Source organism: Mobula birostris, chromosome 12 (genome assembly GCF_030028105.1).
Source record: "Mobula birostris isolate sMobBir1 chromosome 12, sMobBir1.hap1, whole genome shotgun sequence".
NCBI classification, from domain to species: Eukaryota; Metazoa; Chordata; class Chondrichthyes; order Myliobatiformes; family Myliobatidae; genus Mobula; species Mobula birostris.
In genome coordinates this window covers 111,472,169-111,496,509 of record NC_092381.1, presented here as the reverse complement: position 1 = coordinate 111,496,509, position 24,341 = coordinate 111,472,169, and the positions used below count along the sequence as shown (strand labels likewise).

General features: G+C 44.4%; 1 protein-coding gene across 8 annotated transcripts in view; it reads right to left on the bottom strand.

The window, feature by feature from the left end:
* sipa1l3 (signal-induced proliferation-associated 1 like 3) overlaps positions 1-24,341 on the bottom strand; it is a 406,609-nt gene that overhangs the window by 333,781 nt on the left and 48,487 nt on the right. For 6 of the 8 annotated variants that reach the window (XM_072274491.1, XM_072274490.1, XM_072274489.1 and 3 more), the window contains exon 2: positions 15,136-15,214. The exons of the other annotated variants lie outside the window; for them this stretch is intronic. The gene's annotated coding sequence lies outside the window, so the exon portion shown is untranslated. The remainder of the gene's footprint in view (positions 1-15,135; positions 15,215-24,341) is intronic. 8 annotated transcript variants of the gene reach the window in all.

Below are 24,341 nucleotides of genomic sequence, written 5' to 3'. Positions count from 1 at the left end.
AGCTTACATGTTACTGCATGAATACGGCGTATAGAGTCATTAAACACAACAGCACAGAAACAGGCCCTTCAGCCCATCTAGTTCATGCTGAACTATCAATCTGCCTAGTTCCATCGACCATAGACCTTCATACTCCTCCTATTCTTGGACTTACCTAAATTTCTCTTGAAGTTCGATATCGAAGCTGCATCCACACTTCCACAGGCAGCTCATTCCACACTTTCACTGTCCTCTGAGTGAAGAAGTTTTCCTCATGTTCCCCTCAAATATTTCACCTTTCACCCTTAACCCATGACCTCTAGTTCTAGTCTCACCAAACCTCAGTGGGAAAAACCTACTTGCATTTACCCTATCTTTACTCCTCATAATTCTGTATATCTCTTTGATTACAAGGAATAAAGCCCTAACTTATTCAATCTTTTCCTATAACTCGGGTCCTCAAATCCCAGCAACATCCTTGTAAATTTTCTCTCTACTCCTTCAATCTTATTACATCTTTCCCTTGGGTAGATAACCAGAACTGCACACAATGTTCCAAATTAGGCCTCACCAATACCTTATACAACTTCAACATAACACCCCAACACCCTGTGCTTTGATTTATGAAGGCCAATGTGTCAAAAGCTCTCTTTACAACCGTTGCAGTATTGTGCAAAATTCTTAGGCACATGTAAAAAACAATCTGTAAAGTGTAAATGCTTTCAAAATAATTAAATGTAAGGTTTCTAAATATTAGAATATTTACTGTAGAAAGCTGTAAACAGTAAAAAAAAATTAAATCACATCAATATTTGGTCTGACCATCCTTTGCCTTTAAAACTGCAACAATTCCCTTAGGTCCACCGTTGTACAGGTTTATAAGAAAATTGTCTGGTAGGTTGTTTGAAGCATCTTGGAGAGCTTGCCACAGTTCTTCTGCAGACTTCTGTCTCTCCAGGTAACCTCAGACAGCTCGATGATGTTGAGATCAGGGCTCTGTGAAGGCCATACTATCTGCAACCATGAAAATCTAGGGTGCCTAACACTTTTGCACAGCACTGTGTATATAATGAGTTGGCAAAGGCAGGTACTATAACATCATTTGAAAGGTACATGGAAAAGGCAAGTTTAGACCAGGGTTTCTTAACCTTTTTATGCCATGGACAATCTGGTGAAGCCTATGAACCCCTTCTCAGAAAAACATGTTTAAATATCTAAAATAAAAAGACTTTTTGTACAGTACTGTATCTACCTGTGACACAGGTGGCATGAGAACACCAATGCTTTTGAACGAAAAATCCTACAAAAGGTAGTGGGTTTGGCCCAGTACATCATGGGTGTAGCCCTCCCAACCACTGAGCACATCTACATGTCATACGAAAGCAGCCCATCAAAGATCTTCACCACCCAGGCCATGCTGCTTTCTTGCTATTACCATCGGGCAGAAGGTGCGGGAGCCTCAGCACTTACACCAACCAGGTTCAGGAACAGTTACTACCCCTCAATTATCAGGATAACTACACTATCTATTGAGGTGTTCCCACACCCAGTGATCTCACTTTAAGGACTCTTTACCTTGTTATTTCATGCTCTCATTAATTATTGCTATTTATTTATATTTGCATTTGCACAGCTTTTTGTCTTCTATGCTCTTACTCTTTGATCCCGTTTGGTTACCATTCTGTAGATTTGCTGAGTATTCCCACAGAAGAAGAACCTCAGGGTTGTATATGGTGACATGATATACACATGATATAAATTTTACTCTGAACATCTTGAACTTTTGAAATAATCACAGTGTTTTACTTTGTCTCTGTTTTGGTGAAATTGGAATGTTACCTGGGTATCATTTGAAGACAAAAGGATTGGATTTTAGTCAGAGAGTAACCTGAAACAACAAAATCAAACACTCTCCTGATGAACATTAAGGAAGGATCACTACAGGGTGAATTCTTACCATTCTAATCATGAGTTTGGGTTGGGCCATTATAGTTCAAAAGTATTCTTAAAATTATTATGCTACGGGGAAGATTTTAGATCAACAACACACTTGTCAATGAATCGCTGGGTCCCCCACTGCCAATATCCATTTTGCAACATTCCTTCCCTTCAATCCAGGATTGAACGGCTTGTCATTTGAGAAGCTTTCTATGGTTCTGGACCTTATTCACTAGGATTCAGAAGAATGGGGGATGACCTTATTGAATAGTGAAAGCTCTTGATATATGTGGAGAGGATATTTTCTCTGGTGGGGGAGTCTAGGACCAGAGGACACAGAATCAGAATAGATGGGCATCCTTTTAGAATGGAGATGAGAAGGAATTTCTTTAGCCAGGGAGTAGTAAATCTGTGGAACTCATGCCACAGTCAGCTATGGAGGCCAAGTATGTATGTACCTATAAGGCAGAGGTTGATAGATCCTTGATTAGTCAGAACATGAAAGGATATGGGGAGAAGGCAGGAGATTGGGACTGAGAGGGAAAATGATCAGCCATGATGAAATGATGGAGTAGATTAGATGGGCTAAAAGGCCTAATTCTGCTCCTATATCTTATGGGCTTAATAAAGGAATTGACATGGGCAGCATCTATGGAAAAGAATAAAAGAGTCAACGTTTCATCAGTCCTGAAGCGTCTCGGGCCAAAACATCGATTGTCTATTCCTCTCCATAGATGCTGCCTGACCTGCTGAGTTCCTCCAGCATCCTAAGTGTGCTGCTCAGGATTTCCAGCATCTATAGAATCCTCTGTGTGAATAAAGAAATTTCTGCAAGAGGACAATAAAATCATTGTGGTTTGGAGGCTTGGGTGCTTCAATGACCCAGAGGGCTATGTTGCCTGGAGTCAGGGGTTTATGCTTTGGCTCCTGGTAGGGTCACCCATGCCAAACAGGTCAAAGGGTAGAGCATAGAGGTCTACTCATCCTCCAGGTTCAGGGGTTCAGCTCAGGGCTAACAACCCTGACTGCTCAAACAAAGTTGGTGCAGAAACAGTGATTAAGAATCCTTCTGCATCTGAGTGTGACGGTATTCCTGAGTCTCCACCAGGAACTTGCATGGCTGACAATAGTGAAAACTGAGAGGAGGCTACTGACACGATGAAGGAAGCCCTGAACACCGCCAGAGACAGAGGACCTTCAGCAGTGTAATGAGCAGAAGTAAGTTAGTGATAACGAAATTGACCTCACTTGTTAACCCACTAACAAGCAGAAGGAACCATCCAAAAACTCTTAACTAAAAATCTGTGTTAGAAGATATTCAGTTGCAGCCAGGTCACATCCAACGTTCGAGCATACTCTCCCTAATGTTTGCTGTTGCAATAGTAACCCTGGCCAATAATAACTTCCAGTAACATAGAACCTTTAACACTGGAAAAAATGTCACAGGCTGCTGGATCATTACCACACCGCACTTAGACACACAAGGTGACCCAAATGCTTGGCAGGGAAGTAAGTTCAAAGGAACATTCCTTAAGAAGGAAGTGACTACAAGGCAGAACAGTTAGGGGATTTAGACAGCTTAGTCCTTGGTATTCAGAAACATCAGCAGGGTAGTAATTAAATTTGGGGATGCAAAAGAGGTCAGAACAAGAGGAACATCAGACCCCTATCTCTAACATTCTCTTCTCTTTAATTTTCTCAGGCATCTCAAGGATCAATCGGTGAACGGCTATCCTTACCTATTATCATCAGAACACAATGTACATTTTCTTAAGGTTATTATAGCCAGGGTGGCAATGGGGATAAGCTCCCAACGACGTGCGTCTCAAATGGCCTCTGACAACCAAGTCCAGTTCCTGGCCTTCACATGTAGCTTAGCTACTAAGCCTGACGGAACCATTTCTACTGACAATAGAGGGAACAAAGGCGGGTTACAGGCACTTTAAAACTAGTAGCTCATCAGCCATGGTTGGCACCTCCTCTAGGCACAGGAAAACTCTGATCCCAAACCACGGCTGCCTTGCAGCTATATCCACTGTTACGTACCCCGTAACTGGGTTGCCAAACCAGCAGAAATGGATCACTCAGTTGGAGTCTGGATTACTAGAACTAAGAAAGTTTTATTAAAGAAACAAGCAACACAGTACTCTAATCAAAAGGATAATAAAGGCAACAGTTCAGCAATGATAAACATACATGTACACAGAATTAAGATAACAGGATCAATCAAGCTCTATCGTTGTCTAGGGGTAAATGACCAGTTTCAAAGTGACGCAAAGTTCAGTTCAATTTAGTTCAGTTCAGTTTGCAGTAATCGCTGCCGTGGCGATGGACAGTGGGGGGAAGGAGAGAGAGAGCAAAACGAATGAATATTCAAGGCTTCCACACAGACCTTCGCAGTCAGCTTTCGGGCGAGTCCTTTGTGATGTCATCTGAGGTCACCGACTGTGACCCCTCCGTTTCCAGATACGATCGTTTCCCTGCAGTGAACCTAGCACCCAGGCAAGGGTGGACACACACCAGGTTCCCGCCGATCGTGCCTTTCCACCCTGTGCGTTTATGGCCCGGTACTTCCCACCGACTTGTGAGAGGCGCACCGCTTCCAGGGTCTTGTTACCTCGGGTGTCGTGTGTGTCCTGCCTTAGCGAACCTGTCCCTTTTTATCCCCCTGCTGGGGTATCGCCTGTCCATCACTTCAAACAGTTCAGGGTTCAAAGGGGGAGCTGATCTTGACAGCTCTCCTTCCTTCATTAACATCTCTAAATGCTGCCCCATTGTTTTCCTTATCTCTCTCCCTCCTGAAGACAGGTGGCAGACCAACTGCTGATCCCACCGGTGCCAGCACAGGACAGCTACATCGTAATCTATGTGTATTCTTGTCACACTTCCCCCCTTTAAGGATTTTTACCGGGGGTAAAAATTACAAACATGAATACATTATTTGATACACACAAATATACATCTTTATCAGCTATTTGGCTAATACAGCGAGTTTGAAGTTGTCAACACCTGACAGACAGTCAGCCATCACATTTTCTGTTCCTTTTATATGTGTTATTAATAATCCCTTAGACCAGGCTCCAACTTAGCAAACTTCATAGTGGCCAAAAACACTGATGAATTGAGATCAATGTAACCTCTCATTGGGTTTCGTCCCGGACCACAATAACAGAGGTCGTCCCATTCCGACTTAGTTTTCTCTCACAAGGGCTTAGTAGGAGGGGGAGGGGTAGTGACTGCAGAGTTATTGCAAAACTTCCTACAGTACCCCACCATCTCCAAGAGCCTTCTGAGGGTCCACTTGTCTGTCGGGGTTGGAATGTCAGCGATAGCCTGCACTGTAGCTTGCATCGCTGCCAGCTGCCCCTGTGTCACCACAATTCCCAGGTAAGTGACCTTCGTGTGGCCGAACTCATTTTTTTCAAGGTTCACTATCGAGCTGGCTTCAGACAGCCGTATCACATCGCCAATACACACCTCTGTGTTCGTCAGCCCTTCCATCGAGCTGGCTTCAGATAGCCGTATCACATCGCCAATACACACCTCTGTGTTCGTCAGCCCTTTAGTCACTGAATTACTCATTCTATAGGGCTGTTGCTCGCTAGGCTGACCTAGTATGGCAGACACCACCCAACGTCCCAGTTCTTTGCATCGCCTCGGGACAATCAAACACACGTGTGCGAGTCGTTTAATTACTTCTCCTAAAGAGTCGCTTTGTTCGGGGATTAAGGGAGAGACCTTATCAGCAGAGCTGGCCAAAACAATAGCCTTCTCCCATCTGGTCGATACCATACTCATCTTTTCAAAATGGTTTTTTTCTCTTATCAGGGGGACCCTAGCTTCATTGATTTCCGCGCTAACACCGACTAGGTTTGTTAGCATATCAAAAGCCTGTGATCGTTTCAGTTCGCGTCGGTCATAATCAATAACATCCTTCCTCCTGGGCAGCTGGTAAACCTCTTTCATGATTCCACCAACTGTTCCCTCCAGCACCGCAAAATGTCCACCGGGGGGTACCTTGTGGGCCAGGTTAAGAATCTCATCCCCATAACTCTTTTGCACCACCCCCCATTCCTCATCTGCGGGTACGGTACTTGGTTTCCCTTTCTTCCTTAGCACTTCCTCCTCCACACAATAGCCTACTGGTTCCCTTGTTAATTCTGCGTCAGAGAGAGCTGTCTCTGCCAAAACCATCAGCCCCTCGCCTCGCTCCTGCACCTGCACAAATTCTTTCCTGGCTAATGCTAAGTCTGTCTCAGCTCCCTCACTACCTCTTGTTACACTACACTCCTTCTTTTCACTTTCTACCCCCTTTTCGTACAAGGCTGGCAGAAACGTCTCAGCTAAACTTACTACTGCAGCCCCGTGATGAACCTGTGAGTCCATGGGCGGGGCCTCAATGCTGGCAGGCTGACCTGTCAATCTCACTGCTTCGAACACGATTCCCCCGGCGAGGTCATTACCGAGCAAGACTTCCACGCCTTTCATCGGTAATTCGGGCCTCACCCCGATCGTGACTAGTCCAGAGACCAGGTTGCTTTGTAAGTGTATCTGGTGCAAAGGGATTGCCTCTGTCCCTTCCCCAATACCTTCGACCTTGACCTCCCCAGTCTGGGTCTCTGAGCTAAACTCTAATACACTCTTCAGTATTAGTGACTGACACGCTCCCGTGTCTCTCCAGATCCGCACTGGAACTGGGTTTAATCTCTCCTTCACTGACACCAATCCAGCCGAGATAAACCTCTCGCGCCCTTCCTGAACTTTGGCAGACCTGTCCCCTCCTAGCGGTTCATTTACCAGCTCGATACAGCCAGTCAAAATCGCCGTTTTTCCTTTTCCTGTCTCCTTCTTTGGGGCAAAGCACCTGGACGCAAAGTGTCCGACTTTCCCGTAATTATAACAGACGACCCCAGGAGACTTCCTACCAGACTGCTTCCGGTCTACCTTATCCTTCTCACTAGTCCCCGGCTTACTTTCTGACTTTTCTGGCGGACTCTCCCCGCCGTCCTGACTACCCTTCTGGTAGCCTTTACTCGGGGCAAACTTCATTTTATGCGTCAACGCATACTCATCCGCTAACTTAGCAGTTGCGGCTAACGTGGCTGCCTCTTTCTCATCTAGGTAGGGTCTCATACCCTCAGGGACACAACCTTTAAACTGCTCAATCAGGATCAGCTGTAGCAGTCTGTCATAATCCCCCTCTACCCCCTTCGAGGCGCACCAACGCTCACAATATGTCTGCATCTCACGGGCAAACTCTAAATATGTGCGGTCCCACTGCTTCCTCGCATTCCGGAACCTCTGCCGGTATGCCTCCGGGACCAACTCATAAATCCTGAGGATGGCCTCTTTCACCACCTCATACCTCTGGGCATCTTCCGCGGACAAAGCTGAGTAAGCTTCTTGGGCTTTCCCTTTCAGTACACTCTGAAGCAAAACAGCCCACTTATCCCTCGGCCAGTCCTGACTTGTAGCCACTTTTTCGAAATGGAGAAAGTACCGATCCACGTCGGTATCGTCAAATGGGGGAACCAGCCTAACCTCCTGGGTCGCCCGGAACCCTCCACCTTGGTTCGGCACGGGCCCCTGCTCTGCCCTTATCTTTAACTTCTCCAGCTCGAATTCCCTTTCCCTCTGTTTTTCCTCTCCCTCCAGCTGTCTCTCTCTCTCTCTCTCTCTCTCCTGCCTTTCTAACTCTCTCTCTTTCTCCCGCCTTTCTAACTCTCTCTCTTTCTCCCACCTTTCTAACTCTCTCTCTTTCTCCTGCTTTTCTAACTCTCTCTCTTTCTCCCACCTTTCTAACTGCTTCTCTTCGTGTTCTAACTGCCGTACCCAGAACTCGTGCTCGAGTCTCAGTTTTTCAAGCTGTACCTGTATCGCGTCTCCAGCAGGTTTTTCAATAGACACCACCTCCAGCTCGCCTTGGGGAAACACACCTTTTGACACATAGTGCTGTACGATAGCTCTGTGTATCACCTCTCTCCTCATTGTCGACTTCCCCTTCGCAAGATTCAACCGTTTGGCCACAGCTACCAATTCCGATTTCCTGGCATCCTCTAATGCCTCCATTTCTGCTGTTTGTCTTTTCTTTCCTGCGGGAATTTTGACCCAATCAATTTACTCCGTCCCAAATTTAGCGTTCAAAATCGCGGACGAGAACCCCACTTATGTTACGTACCCCGTAACTGGGTTGCTAAACCAGCAGAAATGGATCACTCAGTTGGAGTCTGGATTACTAGAACTAAGAAAGTTTTATTAAAGAAACAAGCAACACAGTACTCTAATCAAAAGGATAATAAAAGCAACAGTTCAGCAATGATAAACATACATGTACACAGAATTAAGATAACAGGATCAATCAAGCTCTATCGTTGTCTAGGGGTAAATGACCAGTTTCAAAGTGACGCAAAATTCAGTTCAATTTAGTTCAGTTCAGTTTGCAGTAATCGCTGCCGTGGCAATGGACAGTGGGGGGAAGGAGAGAGAGAGCAAAATGAATGAATATTCAAGGCTTCCACACAGACCTTCGCAGTCAGCTTTTGGGCGAGTCCTTTGTGATGTCATCTGAGGTCACCGACTGTGACCCCTCCGTTTCCAGATACGATCGTTTCCCTGCAGTGAACCTGGCACCCAGGCAAGGGTGGACACACACCGGGTTCCCGCCGATCATGCCTTTCCACCCTGTGCGTTTATGGCCTGGTACTTCCCACCGACTTGTGAGAGACGCACCGCTTCCAGGGTCTTGTTACCTCGGTGTCCTGTGTGCCCTGCCTTAGCGAACCTGTCCCTTTTTATCCCCCTGCTGGGGTATCGCCTGTCCATCACTTCAAACAGTTCAGGGTTCAAAGGGGGAGCTGATCTTGACAGCTCTCTTTCCTTCATTAACATCTCTAAATGCTGCGCCATTGTTTTCCTTATCTCTCTCTCTCCTGAAGACAGGTGGCAGACCAACTGCTGATTCCACTGGTGCCAGCACAGGACAGCTACATCGTAATCTATGTGTATTCTTGTCACACCACTCAGGGGAAGGTTTCGGGAGCAAATTCCAAAAAAAAATCCAGAACTGGAGTCCCTAAGGCAGTCTTACACTGAGTTCCACGCTGACTGGCAACTCCTGCGACGCTACTGGTACCAAACTGTATCGTCTCTGTCATTCCTTTGGGTTCATCAGATGTGTGGAGAGGGGGAACTTGCTCTCCATATTATACTGCCCTGGCTTCCGCATCTAGACAGCTTGCATGCTACATCCATGGTCAACCCTAACCAACAGAGGCCTCACAATGTACAGAAGCACACAGTAGATCAAAAGGCCTCAATGAGGAGAGATAGTCAATACTTTCACTTGAGGACTCTTTCTCCAAACTGAGCACATTAATTACAGGGAGGGAGAGAGAACAGAGAGGATATATCTAAGAAGTTTGTGTGTTCTCTTCGTCACCATGTGGGTTCCCTCCAGGTGTTTGTTTCCTTCCCACATGCCAAAGACATATGGGTTAGATTTAGTAAGCTACTGACATGCTATGTTGGCATCGGAAGCATGGTGACACTTGCGCCCCTTCCCCCCCCCGTACTATCGCTTGCCTCCAAGTCCAAAGGGAAGATACAGACTATTGCTTGCCAGAAAATTAGTGATTAACAAAGTTGTTAGTTGCTTTCCTTCTTTCGTTAGCCACCAGCCTGAAATCACTGAGATTCACCAACAAACTCATGCAACAACGTAGAAGCCATTTTATTTGATAAGAGTAACATTAGGACACACAGTCATGTACTCTCAAGCTCTCAACTAGTTACTCAAGAGTAAAGGTTTAGATCCAAACACAATCAGCAAGTGCACTATACCAGATAATAATCCAGATAGTTTGAGAAGTTTGGTGTGTAACCAAAAGCTCTCTCAAATTTCTTCAGATGTACCACGGACAGCATTCTAACTGGCTGTATCATTGCCTGGTATGGGGTGTGGGGTGGGGGCTTCTGCACAGGATTGCAGTAAGTCGCAGAAGGTCATCTCCGTCTCGGGCACTAACCTCCGTAGTATCCAGGACATCTTCAAGGAACGATGTCTAAAAAAAAGATGGTGTCCATCATTAAGGACCACCATCACCCAGGACATGCCCTCTTCTCATTGTTGCCATCAGGAAGGAGGTAGAGAAGCCCGTAGGAACAGCTTCTTTTCCCTCTGTCACCTGATTTCTCAATGGACATTGAACCCACGAACACTAACTCACTGCTTATTTCATTTTTTGCATTACTTATTTAAATATATACACACACACACACACACACACACACACACACACACACACACACACTGTAATTCACAGATTTTTCTCTATTATTAAGTATTACATTGTACTGCTGCCGTGAAAACAACAAATTTCACAACTTACGCCGGTGATATTAAAACTGATACTGATTCAGACTTCATCAGGGCATTATATTAATTCCTCATTCCACAAACAACAGCTCATACAAGTTCACTATTTACTTTGTAGGACAGGTTTCAACGCTGTGAAATTTCAACGCTCCCAATAGCCAAATATTTGCAGCAGGTGTACAATGCAATTGTTCAGCCAGTTCTGGCAGGGCTCCAGTAGAAAGATCAATACTCTGCACACAGCCCACATGACACAGAAACTTCACACAGAGGGACTAGTGTTGGCTGCTTTGCTCAGTTTACATACAGTTCCTTTCAGCCACCCACACTTGGACACTGCTAAAATGCTGAAGCAAATGAGCTTCAAAACAGGAACTCTAAGATTCCAAACTGGAGCTTTGTGTGGTCTCCTCAAAATTGCTCATCCTTTTTAAAAAAAAGGACAAATCCCCCAGTTAGTATGCACTGGGGCAGGATTCAGCATTCATTTAACAACACGACAAAGGGAAATAGCAAGGATGTAATGTTGAGGCTTTATAAAGCACTGGTGAGGCCTCACTTGGAGTATTGAGAGCAGTTTTGGGCTCCTTATCCAAGAAAGGACACTCTGAAACAGGAGAGGGTTCAAAGGAGGTTCACGAAAATTATTTCCGACACCTCCCTCCCCTTTCTAGATCTTTCTGTCTCTGTCTCTGGAGACAGCTTATCCACTGATGTCTACTATAAGCCTACTGACTCTCACATCTATCTGGACTATTCCTCTTCTCACCCTGTCTCTTGCAAAAACGCCATCCCCTTCTCGCAATTCCTCCGTCTCCACCGCATCTGCTTTCAGGATGAGGCTTTTCATTCTAGGACGAGGGAGATGTCTTCCTTTTTTAAAGAAAGGGGCTTCCCTTCCTCCACTATCAACTCTGCCCTTAAACGCATCTCCCCCATTTCACGTACATCTGCTCTCACTCCATCCTCCCGCCACCCCACTAGGAATAGGGTTCCCCTGGTCCTCACCTACCACCCCACCAGCCTCCAGGTCCAACATATTATTCTCCGTAACTTCCGCCACCTCCAACGGGATCCCACCACTAAGCACATCTTTCCCTCCCCCCCTCTCTCTGCATTCCGCAGGGATTACTCCCTACACAACTCCCTTGTCCATTCGTCCCCCTCATCCCTCCCCACTGATCTCCCTCCTGGCACTTATCCGTGTAAGCGGAACAAGTGCTACACGTGCCCTTACACTCCCTCCCTTACCACCATTCAGGGCCCCAAACAGTCCTTCCAGGTGAGGCAACACTTCACCTGTGAGTCGACTGGGGTGATATACTGTGTCCGGTGCTCCCGATGTGGCCCTTTATATATTGGCGAGACCCGACGCAGACTGGGAGACCGCTTTGCTGAACACCTACGCTCTGTCCGCCAGAGAAAGCAGGATCTCCCAGTGGCCACACATTTTAATTCCACATCCCATTCCCATTCTGACATGTCTATCCACGGCCTCCTCTACTGTAAAGATGAAGCCACACTCAGGTTGGAGGAACAACACCTTATATTCCGTCTGGGTAGCCTCCAACCTGATGGCATGAACATCGACTTCTCTAACTTCCGCTAATGCCCCACCTCCCCCTCGTACCCCATCTGTTACTTACTTTTATACACACATTCTTTCTCTCACTCTCCTTTTTCTCCCTCTGTCCCTCTGAATATACCCCTTGCCCATCCTCTGGTTACCCCCCCCTTGTCTTTTTTCCCGGACCTCCTGTCCCATGATTCTCTCGTATCCCCTTTTGCCAATCACCTGTCCAGCTCTTGGCTCCATCCCTCCCCCTCCTGTCTTCTCCTATCATTTTGGATCTCCCCCTCCCCCTCCAACTTTCAAATCCCTTACTCACTCTTCCTTCAGTTAGTCCTGACGAAGGGTCTCGGCCTGAAACGTCGACTGCACCTCTTCCTAGAGATGCTGCCTGGCCTGCTGCGTTCACCAGCAACTTTGATGTGTGTTGCTTGAATTTCCAGCATCTGCAGAATTCCTGTTGTTCACGAAAATTATTCCAGGATTGAACAGCTTGTCATATGAATAGCATTTGATGACTCTAGGCCTGTACTCACTGGAATTCAGAAGAATGAGGGGTGACCTCATTGAAACCTTTCAAATGATGGAAGGCCTCAATAGAGTGGATGTGGAGAGGATGCTTCCTATTGTGGGAGCGTCTAGGACCAGAAGACGCAGCCTCGGAATAGAGGGGCGTCGTTTTATTATGGAGATGAGGAGGAATTTCTTTAGCCAGAGAGTGGTGAATCTGTGGAATTCGTTGCCACAGGCAGCTGTGGAGGCCAAGTCTTGATCTGTATTTAAGGAAGAGATTGATAGATTCTTGTTTGGTCAGAGCATGAAGGGATACAGGAAGAAGGCAGGAGATTGGGGCTAAGAGGAAAAATAGAACAGCCATGATGGAATGGCGGAGCAGACTTGATGGGCCAAAAGGCCTAATTCTGCTCTAACATTGAATGGTCTTATGGTCTAAAACAAAATCTGTTTTGGATTGAATCTGCTGCAAGGATTTATCCATCAGTGATCTACAGTCTAGCACTAAAGCACAGAAACAGATCCTTTAATCCATCTCGTCTGTGCCAAACTATTATTCTGCCAACCCACATCAACCTGCACCCAGACCAGAGCTCCCCATACCCCTCCCCATGCATGTACTTATTATCAAACTTCTCTTAAATGTTGAAATTTGGACCCGTGTGTGTGTGTGCGTGTCTCTCTCTCTCTCGTTGGAGGATGGTGCTGGAGTCTTGGGTTTTGAGCAAGTTTAATCGACATAGTTTGTGGATTGTACACTGCTGTTCATGTTATATGTGTTTCTGGTTCTTGGTTACTCCTTTTTTATTGCTATTTTCATCAGGGCCAACTGTCCCTGTGACCTGCAGCCAACAAACAACACAGCGCTAAACTGAACTGAACTGAACACTTCTGGACTGTTCCTTTTTTTTGTAATTTATTTTTTATTGAAGTTCATCATCAAACAAAACTTTCCATAAGATGTATTTCAGATACTGTACATATATACCATATATATTTGTCACAAATCTCCACATAATATTTATCTGAGGTATACACTGATAGAAAGGAGAGGAAAGAAAGAAGAAAACTATATACAAAGCAGGGAGTGATTTTTTTTACAACATATTCATTGACTTGTGACATATAATTCAGACAACGGTAGTAGAATAATTTCAAGCGTGTATAAGGGTTTGTCAAATCTAAAAACACATTCGACTTCATGCATTAAAGCAAAATGGGAGAAGGAAGGAGGGATAATTATATCTGAGGAAGACTGGACAATAATATGGAGGTATCAATGGAAGTGTACCAGTTCACAGAAATGGAGGGAGTTTAGATGGAAAAACTTGATAAGATATTTTATTACACCCTCTCAGAAATCCCATTATGACAGTAACCTCCCTGTTTGCTGGAGAAATTGTGGAAATAAGAATGCAAACCATTATCATATTTTCTGGGAATGCCCCGTTATCAAAGACTATTGGATTGGGACATACAATGCCCTGCAAGACATCTTTAAATGTGAAATACCCTTAGAAAGTAAGACCATATATTTTGGGTATATACCTCAAGAATGGTTGAAAAGAGATAAATATTTGATGAATATACTGCTGGTGGCTGGTAAAAAAGACCCTTACCAGGAAATGGTTATCACAGGAGAGACTCCTGGACTGTTTCAATAACTCTGTGGTTTAATATTTTATATTCTGTGTTCTTTGCTTGTTTTTGCCGTTTGTGCAATTTGTTTTTTTTAGCGCAATGGGTATTGATGTTTTTCTTTGAACTGGTTCAATGGTGTTTCTTTGTTTCGTGGCTGTCTGCGGGAAGATGAATCTCCGGGTTGTATACTGCATACGATAATAAATGTACTTTGAACCAAACCCACATCCATCACTTCAACTGACACCTCGTTCCACACTCTCTGAGTGAAGAAGTTCCTCTTCATGTTCAACTTAAAAACTTTTCACCTTTCACACTTAACCCATGACCTCTAGTTCTAGTCACATACAACCTCAGTGGAAAAAGCATTTACCTTATCCACACCCCTCATAATTTTGCATACCTCTATCAAATCTCTTCTCAATCTGCTATGTTCCAAGGAATAAAGTCTGATTTGTGAATGGACATTGAACCCATGAACACTACCTCACTACTTTTTTTTAATTTGTTTTTTCTTGCACTACTATTTTCAACTTAACTATTTAATAGACACATTTAGGCATCCGTTAGTCTTGCGAGACCATAGATCTGCACCTGGAAAAGTCTTCACTCTCCAGGGCATATATATATATATTTTTACTGTAATTAATTTTTTCTCTATTTATTCATCATGTATTTCATAGTACTGCTGCTGTAAAGTTAACAAATTAACAAATTTCATGACATATGGCGGTTGTATTAAATCTCATTCTGATTCTTTCGACCTATTCAATCTTTCCATATAACTCAGGTCCTCAAGACCCGGCAACATCCTTGTAAATTTTCTCTGTACTCTTTCAACCTTATTTACATCTTTCCTGTAGGTAGATGACTAAAACCACACACAGTACTCCAAATTACACCTCATCAACCTCAACATAACTTCCCACATTCTGTACCCGATACTTTAATCTATGAAGGTCAATGAGCCAAAAGCTTTCTTTCAATTTCACTCTTTCAAAATTAATAACATTTGTCCTGTAGGTAGGTGAACAGAAGTTCATACAATTCTGGACTAGTGACGTGAAAGGTTGCGGAAGGGTGGCAGTCACCTCAAATAGGAAAAATCTCAAATACTCACATCAATCCGGAGGCAGGGCTTGTTCTGACCTGACACTTTATTGAGCATCCATTTTCCTCAGTCTCCCTTGTGTCTGGCACTGACAGGAAATGGAGAAAGATTAATGGTTGCCAGGAAGCACACAGACAAAGTCATTCTGCAAAATAATAGATATTTACAGATTCCTTCAGAGTTTGAGATCGAGATCTACATACAGTGTACGCCTAGAACTCTGAGCTCCACTACAAACTGGACAAAAAATTGAGCTCCGTGGATCAGAGTAACATAGTGGTTTGCCCAAAGCTTTACAGTACGGGCAAATAGGGGTTAATTCCCACCGCTGCCTGCAAGGTATTTGTACGTTCTCCCTGTGACCATGTGGGCTTCCTCCAGGTGCTCCGGTTTCCTCCCACAGTCCAAAGGTGCACCATTTAGAGGGTGAACTGGTTATTGTAAATCATCCCGTGATTAGGCTAGGATTAAATAGGGGAACTGCTGGGCAGCGTACTCACAGGGCCGATTCTGCGCTGTATCCCGATAAATAAATAAATATGACAGTAGCAAGCAGATTGTCCAAGAACTGAGGGGAAAAAAACAACAAAATGCTCGAAATCTGAATAAAACCAGAAAATGCTGGAAACGATCAGCAAGTATATATGGAAAGAGAAAAGGAGCTAATGTTTTAAGCTGAAGACCTGAAAGATGAAATATGAACAATGGAGCATAGAACTGTACAGCAATGGAATGAACCCTGTACATTCCTTTATCTCCTGTCTGTCTGGACAAGGTGGCACCAGTGAATGATGCTACTTCAGGCGACATCTTTCAGATAGTCCACAAAACTATTTCCTTCAAGTAGACACACAACGAGATGCATTGTTTGCATCAACAACTAATAAGGCCATAAGACACAGAAGCACAGTTAGCCCATTTGGCCCATTGAGGCCGCTTCGCCATTTCAACATGGCTCATCTATTTCCCTCTCAGCCTCAGTCTCCTGACCTCCCCATATCCCTTCATTCTTCTGAATTCCAGTGAGTAGAGGCCCTGAGCCATTAAACACTCATCATACGATAAGCCTTTCAATCCTGGAATCATTTTCATTAACCTCCTTTGAACTCTTCAATGTCAGCACATCCTTTCTTAGATAAGGGACTCAAACCTGTTTACAATATTCCAAGTGGGGCCTTGCCAGTCCTTTGTACTGGGGGAAGACCACAAGTATTAAAAGATACAAAGTACATTTATAATCAAAGGATGTGTACAAAATACCACCCTGAGATTCATCCTCTGCAGGCAACCACACAACAAAGAAACACCATGGAATCCACTCAAGAAAACATCAAACACCCAAAATGCGAAAAAGAACAAATTGTGCAAAGGGCAAAAAGCAAGGGGAAAACACACAGAACATCAAATTAGAAGGGCAGTAGTATTCAGTTTAGTTCAGTTTAACATCGTGTCGTTAGTCCACTGAAGATCACTAAGCCATTGTTCGCCAAAGCACCCCAGTCTGCATTGATCAAACAGCTCAAAAACAGCAAAGAGTAACTAGAATCCAGGAACACAAGCAACATGAACCCCAAAATGCATTACACACACACACACACACACACACACTCCAGTGCCAACAAAGAATGCCCACAATACTCAGCAGAACAACACAGAACGCAAGTAACAAACCAACAACAGTTGCCATTTCAATCTCCTTCAACTTTCCCTCTCTCACCTTGATCTTTCTCCCCTCTGGTATTTGACATATACAACACATGAAAAGGGCTCTGACTATCTACCCCATCCAGGCACCTCATCAATGTATACATTTTAATCAGGGCACCCTCAGTCTCTGACATTCCAGATAAAACAATCCAAGTTTCTCAAACGTTTAATATCAGAGAATGTATACAGTATACAACCTAAAACTCTTACTCTTCACAGGCCTCCATGAAACAGAAGAAAACACCAAAGAATAAATGACAGAAAAATATTAGAACCCAAAAGCCCCCCTTCCACACACAAGCAGCAAAAGCATCAACCCTCCCCCTTCCCCCACTTGTTCCAGCAGGAAGCATCAGACCCCCACCACCCATCGGGCAAGCAATAGTAAACCCCAAAGAGACCACGATCTGTCCATCCCAACACTTTGACATCACAGATAGGCTCCCTCTCTCACTATCCAGGGACAGAGAGATATCGCTCCTGCAATAGATGAGAGGGGAGACCAACAGCTTGCTGTTTCTATGTTAGTCTGCAACATTACTTATTCTTGTTCCCCCAACTCGGGGGTGGGGGTGGGGGCGGGAGAGACAGGGAGAATTTATAATTATTGCACTCCTGCCCAGGACCAAGAAAGAAGGCAATCATGTTGATAGGTTGAAGAGAGGGACTTGATAGACTTCTGCATAATAACACAGCTACTAATACAATTACACTTGAGTTCAATGATGTCCTCCAAGAAAACCACAAACTTGTCGTAGGTCTTGGAAGCTTGCGTGCCTCAATGACCCGGAGAGCTATGTTGGCTGGTGTCAGGGCTTTATGCTTTGACTCTTTAGCCCAAAAGGGTAAAGGCCAGACTAAGAGTGATCCACTAGTCCTCCAGGTTCAGAGGTTCAACTCAGTACTAACAATCCTGACTGGTCAAACATAATTGCTATGGAGACAGCAATGAAGGACCCCTTTACATCTGAGTGGGACGGTATTCCTGAGTCTCCACCCAGGACTTGCATGACTGACGGTAGTGAAAACAGAGAGGAATCTACTGACATGATGAATGACACCCTGAACACCACTGGCCTAACGGGCAGGAAGTAAATTCATGATGCTATACAGCAAAGCGTCTTATGCCTCATGTAACCTGCAGCACAATAGCATAGTGGTTGGCACAACGCTTTACAGTACCAGCGACCCGTATTCAATTCCTGCTGCTGCCTATAAGGAATTTCTACATTTTCCCCATGACTGTCAGTGTTTCCTCCGGGTGCTCTGCTTTCCTCCCAGTCCAAAGACATGGTTGGTAGGTTAATTGGTCATTATAAATTGCTCCCTGATTGGGCTAGGATCAAACTGAAGATGGCTGGGCAGTGTAGCTCGAAGGGCCGGAAGGGTCTATACTGCACTGTATCTCAATAAGTAAATAAAGAAAATCCTGCAAACAATAAATGCTATCAAATAGCGTTCTGAACTCAAGTCCACAAAGAGAGTCCACCCACAGACCCTAGTTCAGCGCAGAGTGACGCAGCAAGCTGAACCATCCTATCCCTCACCTCGGGTCCCCACACCCTGACCTGTCCAATCTAGCCAAGTGCCCGAATGAGAATCCGAATCAGGTTTATTATCACCAGTGTGTGTCGTTAAATTTGTTACCTTAGCAGCAGCAGTTCAATACAAAACATGATAATATAGAAAAATAAATAAATCAATTACAGTAAATATATATATCTATACGTATGTATAGTAACTGGATTTTAAATTGTACAAAATCAAAAATAATATATATTAAAAAAGGTGAGGTGGTGTTCATGGGTTCAATGTCCAGTCAGAAATTGGATGGCAGAGGGGAAGAAGCTGTTCCTGAATCGCTGAGTGTGTGTCTTCAGGCTCCTGTACCTCCTCCCTGACGGTAACAGTGAGAGGTGGGCATGTCTGGGTGATGGGGGTCCCTATTGATGGATGTTGCCTTTTCTGAAGTGCCATTCCTTGAAGATGTCTGGCTGGTACCCAAGATGGAGCTCACCAATTTTGCAACTTTCTGTAGCTTCTTTCATTCCTGTGCAGTAACCCTCCCACCGCCCCCCCCCCATACCAGACAGTGATGCAGCAAGTCAGAATGCTCTCCACTTTCCATGGTATAACCACCGCTCCCCCCCCCGCCGTACCAGACAGTGATGCAGCAAGTCAGAATGCTCTCCGCTTTCCATGGTATAACCACCCCCCCCCATACCAGACAGTGATGCAGCAAGTCAGAATGCTCTCCGCTTTCCATGGTATAACCACCCCCCCCCATACCAGACAGTGATGCAGCAAGTCAGAATGCTCTCCACTTTCCATGGTATAACAACCACCCCCCCTCCCCACACCAGACAGTGATGCAGCAAGTCAGAATGCTCTCCACTTTCCATGGTATAACCACCGCCCCCCCCCCTCCCCATACCAGACAGTGATGCAGCAAGTCAGAATGCTCTCCACTTTCCATGGTACATCTATAGTTTTCTAGTGTTTTAGGTGACAAACCAAATCTCTTCAAACTCCTAATGAAATATTGCTACTGTCTTGCCTTCTTTATAATTGCATCGAAATGTTGGGACCAGGTTAGATCCTCAGAGATATTGACACCCAAGAATTTTAAACTGCTCACTCCCTCCACTTCTGATCCCTTTATGAGGATTGGTTTGTGTATCCTTGTCTTTCCTTTTCTGAAGTCCACAATCAGCTCTTTTATCTTACTGACACTGAGTGCAAGGTTGTTGATACAAGACCACCCAACTAGCTGGTATATTTCACTCCTGTACGCCCTCTCATCTCCATTTACTAACAATGGTTGTATCATTAGCAAATTTATAGACTGTATTTGAGCTACACCTAGCCACACAGTGATGGATGTAGAGGGAGTAGAGCAGTGAACTAAGCACACACCCTTGAGGTGTGCCAGTGTCGATTGTCAGCAAGGCAGAGATATTTTACCATTCTGCACAGATTGTGGTCTTCCGGTTAGGAAGTCGAGGATCCAATTGCAGAGAGAGGTAAGGAGGCTAGGTTCCTGTAGCTTATCAAACAGGACTGTGGGAATGGCGCTGTTAAACTCCGAGCTACAGTTAACAAACAGCATCCTGACATAAGTGTTTGTATTGTCCAGGTAATCTAAAGCTGTTGAAGAGCCATTGAGATTTCGTCTGCCATAGACTCTCCCAAGCATCAGGTTCAGTTGCTTCAATACCCTCTGGGGTCTGGACCCAGCTCTCTCATTTCAGCCTGCACTGACCTTCACAATTCAGCCTGGTGCTTAAATTGTCATCCAAGCATCTTGCAAGCAACTTATAAATTGTGCTTTGTGTTCCATCTCTTTTCAATTAATCTACATGGAACTAGAAAGGATGGTGTAGTGTCACGGAGTTCTAGCATACAACAAGCACCAAGATTTTCATCAGTTCTGCTCCAAATTTATGTACCCCAACTCCAGAAAAGGATAGCAGAGGTGCTATAGAAATACACTCAGTGGCCACTTTATTAGGTACACCTGCTCATTAATGCAAACATCTCATCAGCAATCACGTGGCAGCAACTCAATGCATAAAAGCATGCAGACGAGGTCAAGAGGTTCAGTTGTTGCTCAGACCACAATGGGGGAAAAATGTGATCAAAGTGACTTTGATCGTAGAATGATTGTTCGTGCCAGATGGGGTGGTTTGAGTACCTCAGAAACTGCTGATCTCCTGGAATTTTAAGGCTCAACAGTCTCTAGCATTTACAGAGAATGGTGCGAGAAACAAAAAAAATCCAGTGAGCGCAAGTTCTGTGGGTGAAAACGCCTCGTTAATGAGAGAGGTCAGAGGAGAATGGCCAGATTGGCTCAAACTGACAGGAAGACAACAGTAACTCAAATAACCACATGTTATTTATTTATTTCTTTGTTTATTTAGATACAGCACAGAGTAGGCACTTCCGGCCCTTCAAGCTAGCCACCCAGCAATTCCCCAATTTAATCCTAGCCTAATCACAGGACAATTTTCAATGACCAATTAACCCACCAACCAGTACGTATTTGGACTGTGGGAGGATACCAGCACCTAGAGGAAACCCACGTGGTCACAGGAAAAAACGTACTGACTCATTACAGTCAGTGGCAGGAATTGAACTTGAGTTGCCCGTACTGTAAAGCCTTGTGCTAACAATTATGCAACCATGCCTCCCCAGTCATAACAGTGGTGTGCAGAAGAGCATCTCTGAACCCACCACATGTCAAACCTTGAAGCGGATGGGCTACAGCAAGAGAAGACCACACCGGGTTTCACTCCTGTACCTAATAAAGTGGCGACTGAGAGTACAAATCCTGTTTCCTCGGCCTCAAAAGCAGCTCCTCCTTGAGAGTGTTACTTTCTCCCTGACCTTCAGTCCAAAGAAGATGGCGACAACCAAGGACAACATCCTCCAGACAGTTCACAAGACTACTTCTTTCATGTTTTGAACAAAGAACTGCACAGGACAGGAACATGCCCTTCGGCTCACAACGTTATGCCAAGCCAGCTAAAAAGTAAATTTTTAAAAGCCCAAACACTAATCCCTCCTACCAACACAATGTCCATATCCCTAGCTTCCTCACATCCATGTGCCTATCTAAACACATCTTAAAAGCCTCCAATATGTTTGCCTCTACCACCATACCAGGCAGCATATTCCAGGCATCCACCACTGTCCTGAGTAAAAAACTTACCCCTCACATCCCCTTTGAATCTATTCCCTCTCACCTTCAATGTATGCCCTCTGGTATTAGACATTTCAACCCTGGGAAACAGATACAGTCTTACTACTTTATCTATGCCACTGATAATCTCTAAACCTCTATCAGATCTCCCCTCAGCCTCCACCACTCCAGAGAAAGCAACCCAAGTTTGTCCAGCCTCTCATGATAGCACATGCCCTCTAAACCAGGCAGTATCCTGGTAAATCTCTTCTGCACCCTCCCCAAAGCCTCAAAATCCTTCCTATAATGGAGCAACCAGAACTGTGTGCAATACACCAGATGTGACAATGCAGAATTTTATAAAGTTGCAACATTACCCTCATGACTTTTTCTTTCAAATGTAGTTCTGCTGTTGGAGCCTGTGATTCTCATTTTGGTGGTGTGTTATCAGGCCGACTGAGCAATCTGGTGCTTTGCTGTCCCTGACGGGGTTGCAGAAGGCCTTGAGGCCAAGAAGCCCGGAGACAGGACATGAGCCCACAATCGACTCCATTTCCTGCCAATCTCACCGATTCAAGTGCCGAGGAAGAAATCGTCGAGGCGAGAGCGGAAGATGAGCAAGTGTTCAGTACCATCTACCAGCCTCTCACTCACTACTGCCGGATTATGATGTCTGTGTGTGACCGCCTCTCTCGCTTGCTGTTCCCAAATGTTCAAATGGTCTCTCTCTTTCCCTTGATGCTGCCAAAGTTCCTGGGCAGGGTTTAATCAATACGATTTATGGATTGGACTCTGTAGTTCATGTTTAGATGCGTTTCTGGTTGCACTCTTGTTTGTTGCTGTTTTGGGCGATCTTGAATTGGGACGGCCTGCAGATAATGAATATGGAGCTGAACTGAATATGCCTAGACTCTTTTCAAGTTTGTGTTTTATATTCTGTATTACTTTGCTCATTTTTTTTTGTTGCCAATTGAGCGATTTGGTTTTTTTTTGCATGTGGGGGGGAGGGAGGTTTGCTACTTTTCTTTGAATGGCCTCCATCGTTTTCTTTGTTTCCTGGCTGTCTGTGGAAAAGTCGATCTCAGGGACGTATTCTACAAATATACTTCGATAACACTGGGCAACAAAGATTTTGCTTCCTGAATACTTTTGGATATATCTTATGGAATTGGCACTGCTGATCATGAAAATCACCATGAAATTTCCCCATCATGTACTAGATTTGTTATTTCAATTCATAATTCAAGTCAGTATAACTGATACCAGGATTAAGGAAGCATTTCTGTTGATCCACAATTCAAACAGGTCATCAACGACAGGTAATTCAACAAACTTCTAGAGGGACAAGAGAAAATCACGTGGAAGGCATTCAAGGATGGTGTTGATCTTGGCAACTACAGAGCACCAAACTACATGCAGCTGGTTGACAACATGCTTCAAGCATACAAAACCATGAGGTGCAACGTCACTAAAGATTCGTTTTCTGCATTCCCATTTAGACTTGTTCGGTGCAAATCTTGGCGCTGTCAGTGATGAGCGTGGTGAAAGGTTTCACCAGGACATTGCGGTCATGGAGAAACGTATCAGGGCAATTGGAATCCATCAATGCTGGCTGATTATTGTTGGACACTTAAGCGAGAAGCCTCAGACGCTGAGTACAAATGAAAATCATCAACAAAACATCTTTAGCTTAGTTGTACTATTGCAAAGTGTCAGCACTGTTATGTAAGTAAACATATTATATCTAATAAAAATTAATTCCTTGTTTCTCCAAATTCCTAAGTGATTGATTGATTGAGATACATTTATTGAGATACAGCACAAAATGCACCTTCCTGGCCCTTCGAGCAGCAATCCTCCAACTTAGTCCTCACCCTAACCACAGGACAATTTACAATGACCAACCAACCTGCTAACCAGTATGTCTCTGGACTGTGGGAGGAAATTGGAGCACCCGGAGGAAACTCACAGGGAGAAAGTACATACTCCTTACAGATGACGGCAAAAATTGAACCCGGGTCACCTGTACTGTAAAGCGTTGTGCTAACCACTATGCCACAGTGCCGTATTTGTGTTCAGCTTCAAACAGTCTATCATAGACAAAAAAATTCTGAGGAAGAAATACTTTCAAAAATATTTGTTGTCCAGTGTAATAAAATAATCTCTGAATCTTTTTTCTGCAGTCATTCATTGCAAACACGCGTACAAACATCTCTTTATTGTTACAAAAGCTGTCTACGACTGCAATTTAAACTTCTCACAACCAGACCAGCTGCTCATTTCTGCAACCGATGACAGGCAGAGTCCCCACACGTACTGACTGACTCAGCCTCCTACACACCTATTTTCATGCGGTGGGAGAGAAAAGTTACCTCACTTCAATGGTAAAGTGCCCGATTTGTCCAAGTTCTTTTGGAAAACCATGACTTTTTTTGATCAATTCGTAGCAGAGCATTTCAGCCCTGTATAGTTACTCAGAGAGCAATTTCATAATTCAAAGGCAGGCTTTAAACCAGGCTAATAGGAGACCCCAGGACTGAAACCACAATTGTACAGTTCAGCTATAGGCTTAAGTATGGAGAAATCTTCAACGAAACTGAAACAAGTCCTGTGCTCAAGGCAAGTTCACATGCATAATTAACCAATGTCATTTTGTCAATCAAACAAGACCACATTTTACATTTAATATAAAAAATAAGGATACAAGTTCAAAGTACATTATCAAAGTATGTCTACATTATACAACCCTGAGATTTGTCTTCCCACAGACAGCCACAGAACAAAGAAACACAAAAGAACCCATTTTAAAAAGACCATCAAACACCAA